Below are 14,797 nucleotides of genomic sequence, written 5' to 3'. Positions count from 1 at the left end.
AACCATGTTTTTTAGGTTACTGTCTCTTCTATAAATAATAGTGGGCATTTCCCCTATGTCATTGATTATGTTTGGGTGTTCTTGTAACACCTTACAGTTTTTGTTCAAAATCCATTTTATACTACCACTAGCTTTATTAAAGGTGGTAATAAAGGCATTATGATTTTTTTTATGATTACCATGATCTCCAGTAGTACCGGTGGTTACCTTATTTTGTAAGTTCCTTGTCAGAATAGGTTGATAAACATTTTTTCTTTTAGATGTAACTTCTAATGTTAACTCATTTGATAGTTCTGGTGGGTAACCTCTTCTAGCTAACATCCCTACTAGGGTATCCACTTCTTTATAGTAGTCTTCATCTAAGGTGTTCATTCTGGCCACTCTAACCAATTGGCCCTTTGCCACTGCCCTTTTCTGTTTAAAGGGGTGGCAGCTGGTGAAGTGGAGTAACATGTTGGAATATGTTGGTTTCCTGTATATACTAGCTACATATTCCCCCAAACCATAATTCTTCCTAAGCATAACATCCAAAAAATGGCATCTCATTTTTGTTGTGTTGGCATGTAAACTTACGGAACTCTGTACTTTTATTAATATACTGCAGAAAGTTTTTTAATGTAGCCTCATTATTTCCCCATATAAGGAAGATGTCATCCAAATAGCGCAGGTAGAATTTAATATTGTCTGTGTGGACACTGCTGTACACTAACATCTTTTCCCAATCCAACATAACTACGTTTGCTAAAAAGGACCACACTGTGGAGCCCATGGCCACTCCTTTTTGTTTGTAAATTTCTTCCTTGAAGTATATGTAGTTATTGATGAGAACTATTTCTAAGAGTTCTGTAGAGTTCTATGACATTATTTACTATAGTCTGGTGTAGGTTTTTGTTTTTCAAGTAATCCCTAGTCCATTCTAGGGCTATATTGTGTGGAATGATGGTATATAGATCCCTTACATATATAGCAGTCATAATATCTTCCTTTTCCAAATCTAATAGTGTTCATTTTGGACAGGACGTCCCAAGAGTCCCTACACAGATGTTGTTCTTGTGTTAGAAAATGTTTGCACTTATGTCAATATACTGAGTGCATGGAACACTGATGGAGCCCCTACCACCCACTATCAGTCTCATAGGGGGATGGTTAACTGATTTGTGGATTTTAGGGACTCCAAAAATTGTAGGGATTCTGGGTGATATAACCCTTAAATATTTAAATCCATCCATGTCTATTCTTCTCCCTATGAACATGTCTCTGATTTGATTAGTTAGTCTCAAATATGCACTGTTTAACTCTGATCTACTTCTTTCATATGTTTCTGCTTGTAGCATTCCATTTATATTGTTCCTATATGTTTCCTGCTTCATAATTACAATACCCCCGATCTTATCTGGTTTCATGACCCGTAATTCACTGAAATGTATGAAATCCATAATTTCTTCCCCAATGTCACTACTTTTGTTTTTGCTTCTTTTTTGTTATTGCTCTCATAATGAGCCCTTAAATCAATTTCACAATTTTTTTCAAAAATATTTAGAGCGGGGTGTACTGGTGGGTTGTGTAAACTCTTTGTTTTTAAAGTATCATAAATGCTATTACTGTTGTCCTGTTTAAATAGTTGAAAATTCATTCTACGTATATATAATTTGAAATCAATTAGTATATTAGTCAAGTTAATTTCACTTTTGGGTACAAAATTCATACCTTTTGCAAAATAATCAGCTACATCTGTCCATATAGAGTGTTAAGTGTAGTTATATAACTTAAAGTCCTTCTCCTTGTATACAACGACTGAGCCCTCCCTCCAGTCCACTTCCTGTCCTGGTTCAGTTTCTGTTCTTTGAACTATAATGTTCTCATCCCCATGTGTGTTTAGGTATTCCTCCTCTGGTATGGTGGTGCGTTGCCTTGATAATAGGTGTTCCCTTTGCCCTGAAACGGACCCTTCACATAGTTCTTCCTGTTGTAATGTACTCTCTATTGATTTTGTAGTCATTCCGACCTCCTGGGTAACGGAAAATCCTGCTAGTAGTTAAGGTTTTTGGGTGAAAAGTTGTTATTGTGCCAGTGTTCATCACCGATATTGTTTTCTTGTTCCATACTGGTACAGTTATTCCCACCTGTTCCCATTGCCTGGTTGCCGGACTGTTCATCAAAACCTTTCCAAGTTTGTGAAGTCGGTGGGGGGGGTAGGCCTTTCCCATTTCATACTCTCTTCATCCCGTTCTTATTTTTTCATCTTATATCCCTTAGTTTTTACAATACTTTGTTCTACACTGCAAAATACTTATCCATGTTCAGTTTTGCAGTCCTGGTATGATTTGTCATTGACAATACTAACATTTAACCTTGTGACCTCTGTAGTTTGTCGATGAACTTATTATTATGGTGAACTATGAGTTCCATAAATTCACACCCTTGCTTGTCAAAGAGAGCCACGCATTTTACACTGTTTATTGCACTTTAAGTTACTAATTGTTGCAAATTGTTTCTGTAGGCTACACACTAAAGTGCGCTAGCCGATTTACAGCATTTATAGCATTTACTGTCTGTTTTTTTCCTTGTCTCTGTAATAAAACAAAAAAATCTCTTGTTTTCCCGCCTTACTGAACTAGAGTAGTCCAGTTTCAGAGTTGCTGATTCCTGGGCTTTGTTTTTAGTTCCTGTTACTGATCCATTGCCTTATTAGGGAGGAGGGAAGTTTCTTTGCTTACCAGTGGGAGTGGGAAGCACTGAGCAGCCTTTCTGTCCGATTTGGTGAAGTTTCAGCCAGAAACTAGTAGTCCATTGGTCGTTTTGGGCCATTTCTAGCTCCTTTCAGCCCCTGCTATAAAACACGCTAAACACGCGTTTTCCAGCTTGTACCAACTCAGCACAGATCCTCGTGGTGGCCTGCAGAGTGATCCAAGCAGCAGAGAGCTGAAAGAGTGACTTTCTACCAGATATAAGTATTTTTTTGTGGCTTTCCCACTGTTATTTAAGCTAGCGACTGCATTTCGCCTGTTTTACTGCTACTTTAAGTGATTTCTGCATTTTACACTGTTTATTGCACTTTAAGTTACTAATTGTTGCAAATTGTTTCTGTAGGCTACACACTAAAGTGCGCTAGCCGATTTACAGCATTTATAGCATTTACTGTCTGTTTTTTTCCTTGTCTCTGTAATAAAACAAAAAAATATCTCTTGTTTTCCCGCCTTACTGAACTAGAGTAGTCCAGTTTCAGAGTTGCTGATCCCTGGGCTTTGTTTTTAGTTCCTGTTACTGATCCATTGCCTTATTAGGAAGGAGGGAAGTTTCTTTGCTTATCAGTGGGAGTAGGAAGCACTGAGCGGCCTTTTTGTCTGATTTGGTGAAGTTTCAGCCAGAAACTAGTAGTCCATTGGTCGTTTTGGGCCAATTCCTAGCTCCCTTCAGCCCCTGTTTAAAACACGCTTAAACGCCAGAAGCGCGATTTAGGAGTTACCACTGTTGCACACAAGAGCAGCGGCGGTTAAACAAGGTTAAACTATTTGGGCCATCTAAATTCCACTCTTCCAATTTTCCCTTAGAACTACCTTCCTCGAGCTGTACTGCTGATCTAACCAGCATAACCTATAACTGAAAAGTTCATCTCTACTTGATTCCCAAGTAGACTATTCTCTATCTGTAAAGCCTAGCACTTACTCCTACAGTACTTGCACCTTGATAAAGCACTCTTATTATAGATAGTACCCCACCAGCCTAAAACCCACTTCCCCCGGAGTCCGTTGAAAGTCTCTTTATCTACTACTTCTAGTATGTCGAGGGATCAGTTGCTAGTGTCCTCTCCAGCTCAACTGGTGAACCTGGGAATATTGAGGCAATGTTACAATTGCCTCATGTACACAGACAATCCTCTCCTTCTCCCACAAAAAACAAATACATGCGAGAGATGCAACTATACGGCCAAACTGGAGGCTGAGCTCTCTCAACATAGGACTGGCAAGACCAGACAGGAGGAGAAGGTAACCACACACAATACATACCCAGTCACACATGGTACCATCACAACTTCAAATCATACACATACTCACACAAAGACATACTCGGAGGCTCTGATCAAAAATTTATCAAAACAGCAGAGGCCACCAAAGCAGACACCTAAACAACTACCACCTCATGACCCAACACATGCAACACATAGACCACACAGTCAGAGTGTCAAACAGTCACAGCCCTTAAGGCTAAACAAAATGCCAGACACACTTGTCATTGGTGATTCCATAGTCAGACACACTGATGTCCCGCTCACCAGACTGAGTAAAGAGAAGGTCACAGTAAGCTGCCTGTCGGGCGCTAGAATCCGCCACATAACGCAAGCACTCAGGTCTCTCAACAGCAGGTACAAGTACGACTCAGTCATTGTCCATGCTGGTGTCAACGACCTGAGACGTACCTCCTTGGACTACATGAAAAGGGACATCGAGGAGCTCTCTGATTATGTAGCCCAGGCAGGTATGACCCTGACCTTGAGCAGTATCCTACCTTCACCTAGAATGATGCCACAATACAGTGATAAGATGATCAGCTTTAATAATTGGCTTAAATTCTGGTGTCATTCAAAGGGGATCCAATGTCTGTCTGCCTGGGATGACATGCTGGACAAGCCACGCTGCTTCAAGGGACGGCTTGCACCTGTCACCCTGGGCTTCCGGATATTGGCAAAGGCTCTTGCCACCCCATAGTGCCTTTTTAGGCAAGGCTCAAATTCTAAACCTACCACCCTAGAACACCAAAAAGGAAAAAACTAAGGGTAATGCTGCTCAATGCCAGAAGTCTCAATCTCAAGATGCACGCACTCGAGGCCCTTCTCAATATGGAGAACATCGATGTCTGTGCTGTGACAGAAACCTGGTTCAAGGCTCCTGAGAGCACCCCAGCACTAACAGGTTTCACCTCATATCATGCCCGCCCCAAAATCCGGACAACACCAAGAAAGGAGGGGTGTCCATATTCATAAAGGACACCCACACCTCAAGGTTGGTGGCAACGCACGATGCATCGGAGACCATCCAGGTGCAATTAACCATAGGCAAGACTGCTCTGCAATTTGTAGCATGTTACAGGCCACCCTCTCAAACTCAGGAACCTCACATGGCCTTCCTGAAAACATTGAGGGGATAAATGTATCTCCAAACACCATCATACTAGGTGACTTCAACTACCCTAATATAGACTGGGAACACTACTCAAGCCCGAACACTCTAACCCAAAGATTCCTGGAGTTCATAAACTCAAATGCCATGGAACAACTAGTCACCATCCCCACAAGAGGAGAAAACATACTTGATCTCATCATCACGAACATGGGATCAAAATGTTCAACACCGAAGTATACCCCTCACTAGTGAGATCAGATCATAAACTAATCTCGCTGGAGGTCCTCATCCCGCCCCACCTGAAACAAAAAGACCACAGTGAAAAACTTCTCAAAAGCCGATTTCACACTTCTAAAAACTAGTGTGGTCTCCTTTAAGGCCCCTGAGCCAGTGGTAAACATTACTCAAACCGCTGAATCACTTACAAATGCCTTCTACCAGCACCTACAGGACTGCATGGATCAGGCAATCCCAAACAAAACTAAGACTCTCTGTACCAAAGGCAAGCGTCCAGTCTGGTGGACCCCAGCCATAAACAAGCTCTACAACAAGAGGAGGAAGCTACTACAAGATAGAGCAAAATCCTTGAAAGGTAAGACACCTTTGATCATTATAAGTAAAAAACTAAGAGCTTTCATAAAATCATCCAAGGCAAATTTTGAGAGAAAAATCGCCAAGGACTCTAAAGAAAATCATAAGGCCTTCTTTAGCTATGTTAGAAACCTAGGAGGAAACTCCCAGATATGCTCAGAATTAGTTCAAAATGATGTGAAAATTACTGAACCTACACACATTGCCAACATACTGGCTGACAGGTTCAGTGCAAACTTCTCCCCTCCCCAAAAGGAGAGATATCTATTCCAGAGGATTGTAGCCCCCAAACATCTCCAACGCCCAGGTGAGAACTGCCCTCACTAAGGCAAAAACACAGCATCCATGGGACCGGATGGTGTCCCGGCTGTGTGCTTCACGAACTCAACGAGGAATTAAACCCACAGTTAGGACAGCTGTTTAATCTTAGCCTCACCTCAGGATACGCACTCCAAGGAGTGGCGCGGCGACTGTGGTCCCACTTCATAAGGGCGGTGCCTCCACAGACCCTGGAAATTACCGCCCATTAGCTTGACAAGCCTTATCTGCAAAGCCATGGAGAGGATCATAATGGAACTCATAAATAAAGACATAGGGAACTTGCAGACTTTGGATCCAACCCAGTTTGGCTTTGTCAAAGGCAGATCCTGCCTCTTAAACTTGGTTGACTTTTTCGAGACTGTCACCAAGGCCATTGATGAGGGAAAGGCAGTCCATACAGCCTACCTCGACCTGGCAAAGGCCTTCGACACAATACCCCTCTCAGGTATCATCGAAAAACTCATCAGCTTGAATGTAAACCCATACATCACAAGATGGGTTGCAAACTGGCTAAGTGACAGAACCCACAGGGTCAGAGTTGCTGGAGCCATGTCAGACTCAAAGCCTGTCACAAGTGGCGTCCCACAGGGCTCAGTCCTGGGTCCACTCTTGTTCGGCATCTACTTTTCTGAAGTACAAGCAAACACAGGAGGGTTATGGCTGACAAAGTTTGCAGATGACTGCAAACTGGGCCCCATAGTCGAAAACACATCTGACATAGATATCCTCCAGAAGGGCCTCACAGAAACGGATAACTGGTGCCAGAGCCATGGCCTGAAGTTAAACGCCAAAAAATGCATAATCATACCCTTCGGGAAAAACAAGGTTACCCCTAGCTACCATATAGATGGCAATCCACTGAGCACAGAAAAAGTCATCAGGGATCTGGGGACCCAGGTTGACAGTAGCCTTCGCTTGACACTCATGTTGCTAAAGTAGTTAGGAAAACCTTCTATATCGCCCACTTGATCATGAAGGGATTCACATCTAGATCAAGGGAGGTCATCGTCCCCTGTACTCATCACTCATTAGACCTATGATTGAGTACAATGCCCCATTCGGAATGTATCTGACCAGACACCTGCTGCAGCTTGAAAGGCCCCAAAAGTTCCTCACCAAAAGGATAAAGGGTCTCAAAATATGTCTTATGCTGCCCGACTGAAAGAACTCCAGCTCTATTCAGTCTCATACCGCTTACTCAGAGGTGACCTGTGCCTGACATATAAGGCCATGTCAAACCCAGATTTGATGAATATGCTTCACCTCAAAAAATCTAGATCCCTCAGAACCACAAGGGCGGGAGACTTAAACCTTGACATGGTTATAAATAGAACATGCTGGAGGGACAGATTCATCACCCAGAGACTCCCTATGCTGTGGAACAAAATCCCGGTACATGTGAGGCAGAGCACCTCTCTGGCCTTGTTCAAGAGGAATCTTGACCAATGGATGGGAGATTGCAGATATACCCCAGGGATTACTTCAGTGTCACTGCTTGACAGAGGCACAGCAAAATGATAGGCATAGTTTTTATTCAAACTAAAGGGGTGGCGAAAGCCACATAACTATGGGCTAGGCTTATAAATGCCCTTGGGCAGATGGCCTAGTATGAACCTATGAACCTATGAACCTATGGATACCTCTACTGCCTAAAGCCCTTCAGCACTCTGTTTGCTTTAATATATTGCAATAAGTAAAAATTCTCCAAATGCAACTTTTTTAGCTTAACTAGTTTTCAATCCAATAATTCCAGTCTTCATGAAAAATCTGTTGTATCTATAACATTGTTCTCATTAGTAAATCCAACCCCTTTCTGGATCCATTCATTAATGTTAGGAATATTATTCCATGCTGTTACTCCATTAATGCTATGCCCCACTGTTGTATTACTACCAAAATGACCTAAGTTGTTACTTACAGTGAAACCTGACAAGGACGGGGATATTGTAATTATGAAGCAGGAAACATATAGGAACAATATAAATGGAATGCTACAAGCAGAAACATACAAAAGAAGTAGTAGATCAGAGTTAAACAGTGCATATTTGAGAATAACTAATCAAATCAGAGACATGTTCATAGAGAGAAGAATAGACATGGATGAATTTAAATATTTAAGTGTTACATCACCCAGAATCCCTACAATTTTTGGAGTCCCTAAAATCCACAAGTCAGTTAACCATCCACCTATGAGACCGATAGAGGATGGTAGGGGCCCCATCACTGTTCCATGTGCTCAGTATATCGTCACTAAGTGCAAACAATTTCTAACACAAGAACATCATCTGTGTAAGGACTCTTGGGACTTCCTGTCCAAAATGAACACTATTAGATTTGAAAAGGAAGATATTATGACTACTATAGATGTAAGGGATCTATATACCATCATTCCACACAATATAGCACTAGAATGAACTAGGGATTACTTGGAAAACAAAAACCTGGACCAGGCTACAGTAAATAATGTCATAGAACTCTTAGAAATAGTTCTCACCAATAACTACATATACTTTGAGGAAGAAATTTACAAACAAAAAGGAGTGGCCATGGGCTCCCCAGTGGGGTCCTTTTTGGCAAACGTAGTTATGTTGGAGTGGGAAAAGAGGTTTGTGCATAAGTGTCCACACAGACAATATTAAATTCTACCTGCGCTGTTTGGATGACATCTTCCTTATATGGGGAAATAATGAGGCTACATTAAAAAACTTTGTACAGTATATTAATGAAAGTACAGAGTTCCTATTAAATGAGTTAACATTAGAAGTCACGTCTAAAAGAAAAAATGGTTTTTATCAACCTATACTGACAAGGAACTTACAAAATAAGGTAACCACCAGTACTACTGGAGATCATGGTAATCATAAAAAATATAATGCCTTTATTACCAGCTTTAATAAAGCTAGTGGTAGTATAAAATGGATTTTGAACAAAAACTGGAAGGTGTTACAAGAACACCCAAACATAGGTTCATAGGTAGGTACTAGGCTATCGGCCTGAGGGCCTACGTAAGCCTAGCCAACAAGGTTCCCTGGCTTACGCCACCCAAGAAAGTTATTTTACTGTGCCACTGTTGAGCAGAGACACAGAAGTGATCCCCGGGGTGTATTTCCTATTTCCCATCCACTCATCAAGACTTTTCTTGAAGAGTGCTAATGAAGAACTTTGCTTGACATAGATGGGAAGCCTGTTCCAGAGTATGGGAATTCTCTGGGACAGGAATCTATCCCTCCAGCATGTCCTGTTTATTGTGGTGACAAGGTTTAGGTCCCTAGACCGTGTAGCTCGGAGGGATTGGGATTTCTTTAGGTGTAGCATGTCCAACAGCTCTGGGTTTGACATAGCTTCAGATGTTAGGCAGAGATCACCTCATAATCAATGACATTGGGGAAATGCCCACTAATATTTATAGAAGAGGCAGTAACATAAAAAACATGGTTGAAGCAAAAAGGAAAGTGGCAAACGCTTTAACCAATAGGATGTCAAAATGTGGAAGATGTAGTTACTGCAAATACATACTTGAGAGCACTCAAATCAACCTAAAGGGAAGAAAATTAAACATAAAGGGTAAATACAACTGTGACACCACAGGCATAATTTACATCGCAAAATGTCAGGGATGTGATGGGTTTTTGTGGGAAAAATGGAACGAAAGCTCCGTAATCGTATTTATGAACATTTATACGAAAATAAAAAAGAAAGAACCACCAATGCACTGTTTAGTCATCTAAGTGAGCACTCTGACCACTCTTTTAAATTTAGCATATTAGAAAGAGTGGAGAAAGAAAAGCGGGGGGTCCTTGGATAGTAATACTGGAGCAACATGAATTAAAATGGCAACTGTAACTGGAGGCATACAGGCAACCAGGACTAAATGACTATGTCAGTATTGCTCCCATCCTGAATCTAAAAGCATGGGGGAGATAAATTGCTAAAAAAATAACACTGTTGCTATTTTTATTTTTAATTTTATTATTAATGGTTTATTTATAAAGATTACTGTGCATGACAACCACATGAACTAATTTTAATAGTACAATTAAAACAGCATGTATTCTAGGGCATGAATTTAATGACAATATATACTTTTTTAGGGGATGTGTATAATAGGGGAATGTTGATTTAAAATTGCAAAAGGATCACATGACCAGTGAAGTTTATTTAAATGGATCTATAACTGTTACAACTTGTATCTGATGAAGTTGTAAAGGGTTTAAAATGAAAGCACTTATACGCTTACTGGATTGTACAGTATTTCTTGGATTAAATCTGTGTTTTACATTTTTACTGGATTGTATTGCACTTCTTGAACAACATTTGAAGTTTCTACAGCTTGGTTCATAGGTTCATAGGTTCATACTAGGCTATCTGCCCAAGGGCATTTATAAGCCTAGCCCATAGTTATGTGGCTTTCGCCACCCCTTTAGTTTGAATAAAAACTATGCCTATCATTTTGCTGTGCCTCTGTCAAGCAGTGACACTGAAGTAATCCCTGGGGTATATCTGCGATCTCCCATCCATTGGTCAAGATTCCTCTTGAACAAGGCCAGCGAGGTGCTCTGCCTCACATGTACCGGGATTTTGTTCCACAGCACAGGGAGTCTCTGGGTGATGAATCTGTCCCTCCAGCACATTCTATTTATAACCGTGTCAAGGTTTAAGTCTCCGCCTTGTGGTTCTGAGGGATCTAGATTTTTTGAGGTGAAGCATATTCATCAAATCTGGGTTTGACATGGCCTTATATGTCAGGCACAGGTCACCTCTGAGCAAGCGGTATGAGACTGAATAGAGCTGGAGTTCTTTCAGTCGGGCAGCATAAGACATATTTTTGAGACACTTTATCCTTTTGGTGAGGAACTTTTGGGGCCTTTCAAGCTGCAGCAGGTGTCTGGTCAGATACATTCCGAACGGGGCATTGTACTCAATCATAGGTTTAATGAGTGATGAGTACAGGGGGACGATGACCTCCCTTGATCTAGATATGAATCCCTTCATGATCAGGTGGGCGATATAGAAGGTTTTCCTAACTACTTTAGCAACATGAGTGTCAAACGAAAGGCTACTGTCAACCTGGGTCCCCAGATCCCTGATGACTTTTTCTGTGCTCAGTGGATTGCCACCTATATGGTAGCTAGGGGTAACCTTGTTTTTCCCGAAGGGTATGGCTATACATTTTTTGGCGTTTAACTTCAGGCCATGGCTCTGGCACCAGTTATCCGTTTCTGTGAGGCCCTTCTGGAGGATATCTGTGTCAGATGTGTTTTCGACTATGGCGCCCAGTTTGCAGTCATCTGCAAACTTTGTCAGCCATAACCCTCCTGTGTTTGCTTGTACTTCAGAAAAGTAGATGCCAACAAGAGTGGACCCAGGACTGAGCCCTGTGGGACACCACTTGTGACAGGCTTTGAGTCTGACATGGCTCCAGCAACTCTGACCCTGTGGGTTCTGTCACTTAGCCAGTTTGCAACCCATCTTGTGATGTATGGGTTTACATTCAAGCTGATGAGTTTTTCGATGATACCTGAGTGAGGTATTGTGTCGAAGGCCTTTGCCAGGTCGAGGTAGGCTGTATGGACTGCCTTTCCCTCATCAATGACCTTGGTGACTGTCTCGAAAAAGTCAACCGAGTTTAAGAGGCAGGATCTGCCTTTGACAAAGCCAAACTGGGTTGGATCCAAAGTCTGCAAGACTGTTTGGCTTCCAGCAGCAAGTATTTCTTAGTTTGTGATTTTCGAATATTTTTTGTGCTTCTGGTTTGGTATGGCAGCTGGAAACAACGGTTCCTCCCAGCCATTACTCCCTGATTCAGGGGAAATCATTTTGAGCTCGGAAATTACTGTGTTGCAGCAAACATTTGGAAATGTAACATTACTAGTGCAGCAGCTATCACAGCGTTTGGATAATGCACCCCTATACAAGCCCAGTCCTAGTTCCAGTAACTCTGCTGGAGCTAGACAGGTTGGAAACACTTCTGTGACTCAGCAAACTGGCCAATACAACAACTGTAAGTAACAACTTAAGTCGTTTTGTTAGTAATACAACAGCGGGGCATAGCATTAATGGAGTAACAGCATGGAATAATATTCCTAACATTAATGAATGGATCCCGAAAGGAATTGGATTTACTAATGAGAGCAGTGTTACAGAAACAACAGATGTTTCACACAGACTCTAATTACTGGATCAAAAACTGGTTAAGCTAAAAAAAAATGCATTTGGAGAATTTTTACTTATTGGAGAATATTAAAGCAAACAGAGTGCCAAAGGGCTTTAGGCAGTGGAGGTATCCCACTGGGACAGACATCAATTCACCCTTATACAAAGATCTTCTGGCTCTCTTTGACAAGCAAGGGTGTGAATTTATGGAACTCCTAATTCACCATAATAATAAGTTCATCGACTAACTACAGAAGTCACAAGGTTAAATGATAGTATTGTCAATGACAAATCATACCAGGACTACAAAACTGAGCATGGACAAGTATTTTGCAGTATAGAACAAAGTATTGCATAAACTAAGGGATACAAGATGAAAAAATACGAACGAGATAAAAGAGAGTATGAAATGGGAAAGGTCTATCCCCCACCACCGACTTCACAAACTTGGAAAGGTTTTGATGAACAGTCCGGCAACCAGGCAATAGGAACAGGAGGGGATAACTATACCAGTATGGAACAAGAAAACAATATCAGTGATGAACACTGGCACAATAACAACTTTTCACCCAACAACCCTAACTACCAGCAGGATTTTCTGTTACCCAGGAGGTTGGAACGACTACAGAATCAGCAAAGAGTATATTACAACAGGAAGAACTATGTGAAGGGCCCATTTCAGGGCAAAGGGAACACCTATTATCAAGGCAATGCACCACCATACCGGAGGAGGAATACCTGAACACACATGGGGATGACAACATTATAGTTCAAAGAACAGAAACTGAACCAGGATAGAAAGTGGATTGGAGGGAGGGCCCAGTCGTTGTATACAACAAGGAGAGGGACTTTAAGTTATATAACTACACTGAACACTCTATATGGACAGATGTATGAATTTTGTACCCAAAAGTGAAATGAACTTGACTAATGTACTAATTGATTTAAAATTATATATACATAGAATGAATTTTCAACTGTTATTTAAACAAGACAACAGTAATAGCATTTATGACAAATTAAAAACAAGTAGCTTATACAACCCACCAGTACATCCGGCTCTAAATATATTTGAAAAAATGTGTGAAATTGATTTAAGGGCTCATTATGAGAGCAATAACAAAAAACGAAGCAAAAACAACAGTAATGACATTGGGGAAGAAATTATAGATTTCATATATTTCAATGAATTACGGGTCATGAAACCCGACAATGGCGGGGGTATTGTAACTATGAAGCAGAAAACATATAGGAACAATATAAATGGAATGCTACAAGCAGAAACATATGAAAGAAGTAGCAGATCAGAGTTAAACAGTGCATATTTGAGACTAACTAATCAAATCAGAGACATGTTCATAGAGAGAAGAATAGACATGGATGAATTTAAATATTTAAGTGTTACATCATCCAAAATCCCTACAATTTTTGGAGTCCCTAAAATCCACAAGTCAGTTAACCATCCACCTATGAGATTGATAGTGGATGGTAGGGGCTCCATCACTGCTCCATGCGCTCGGTATATTGACACTAAGTGCAAACATTTTCTAAAACAAGAACAACATCTGTGTAGGGACTCTTGGGACTTCCTGTACAAAATTAACACTATTAGATTTAAAAGGAAGATGTTATGTCTACTATAGATGTAAGGGATCTATATACCATCATTCCTCACAATATAGCCCAAGAATGAACTAGGGATTACTTGGAGTACAAACACCTGGACCAGGCTATAGTAAATAATGTCATATAACTCTTAGAAATAGTTCTCACCAATAACTACATATACTTTGAGGAAGAAATTTACAAACAAAAAGGAGTGGCCATGGGCTCCCCAGTGGGGTCCTTTTTGGCAAATGTAGTTATGTTGGAGTGGGAAAAGAGGTTTGTGCATAAGTGTCCACACAGACAATATTAAATTCTACCTGCGCTGTTTGGATGACATCTTCCTTATATGGGGAAATAATGAGGCTACATTAAAAAACTTTGTACAGTATATTAATGAAAGTACAGAGTTCCTTAAATTTACATGCCAATACAACAAAAATGAGATGCCATTTTTCAATGTTATGCTTAGGAAGAATTATGGTTTGGGGGAATATGTAGCTAGCATATACAGAAAACCAACATATTCCAACATGTTACTCCACTTCACTAGCTGCCACCCCATTAAACAGAAAAGGGCAGTGGCAAAGAGCCAATTGGATAGAGCATCCAGAATGCACACCTTAGATGAAGACTACTATAAAGAAGTGGATACCCTAGTCGGGATGTTAGCTAGAAGAGGTTACCCACCAGAACTATCAAATGAGTTAACATTTGAAGTCACATCTAAAAAAATGTTTTTTATCAACCTATTCTGACAAGGAACTTACAAAATAAGGTAACCACCAGTAACACTTGATCATGGTAATCATAAAGCCTTTATTACCACTTTTAATAAAGCTAGTGGTAGTATAAAATGGATTTTGACAAAAACTGGAAGGTGTTACAAGAACACCCAAACATAATCAATGACATTGGGGAAATGCCCACTATTATTTATAGAAGAGGCAGTAACATAAAAAACATGGTTGAAGCAAAAAGGAAAGTGGCAAACGCTTTAACCAATA

The sequence above is a fragment of the Protopterus annectens genome, chromosome 7.part0 (assembly GCF_019279795.1).
Source record: "Protopterus annectens isolate FY-2018-M chromosome 7.part0, PAN1.0, whole genome shotgun sequence".
NCBI classification, from domain to species: Eukaryota; Metazoa; Chordata; order Ceratodontiformes; family Protopteridae; genus Protopterus; species Protopterus annectens.
The sequence above is the reverse complement of the archived record's forward strand: the minus strand, read 5'-3'. Positions refer to the sequence as shown.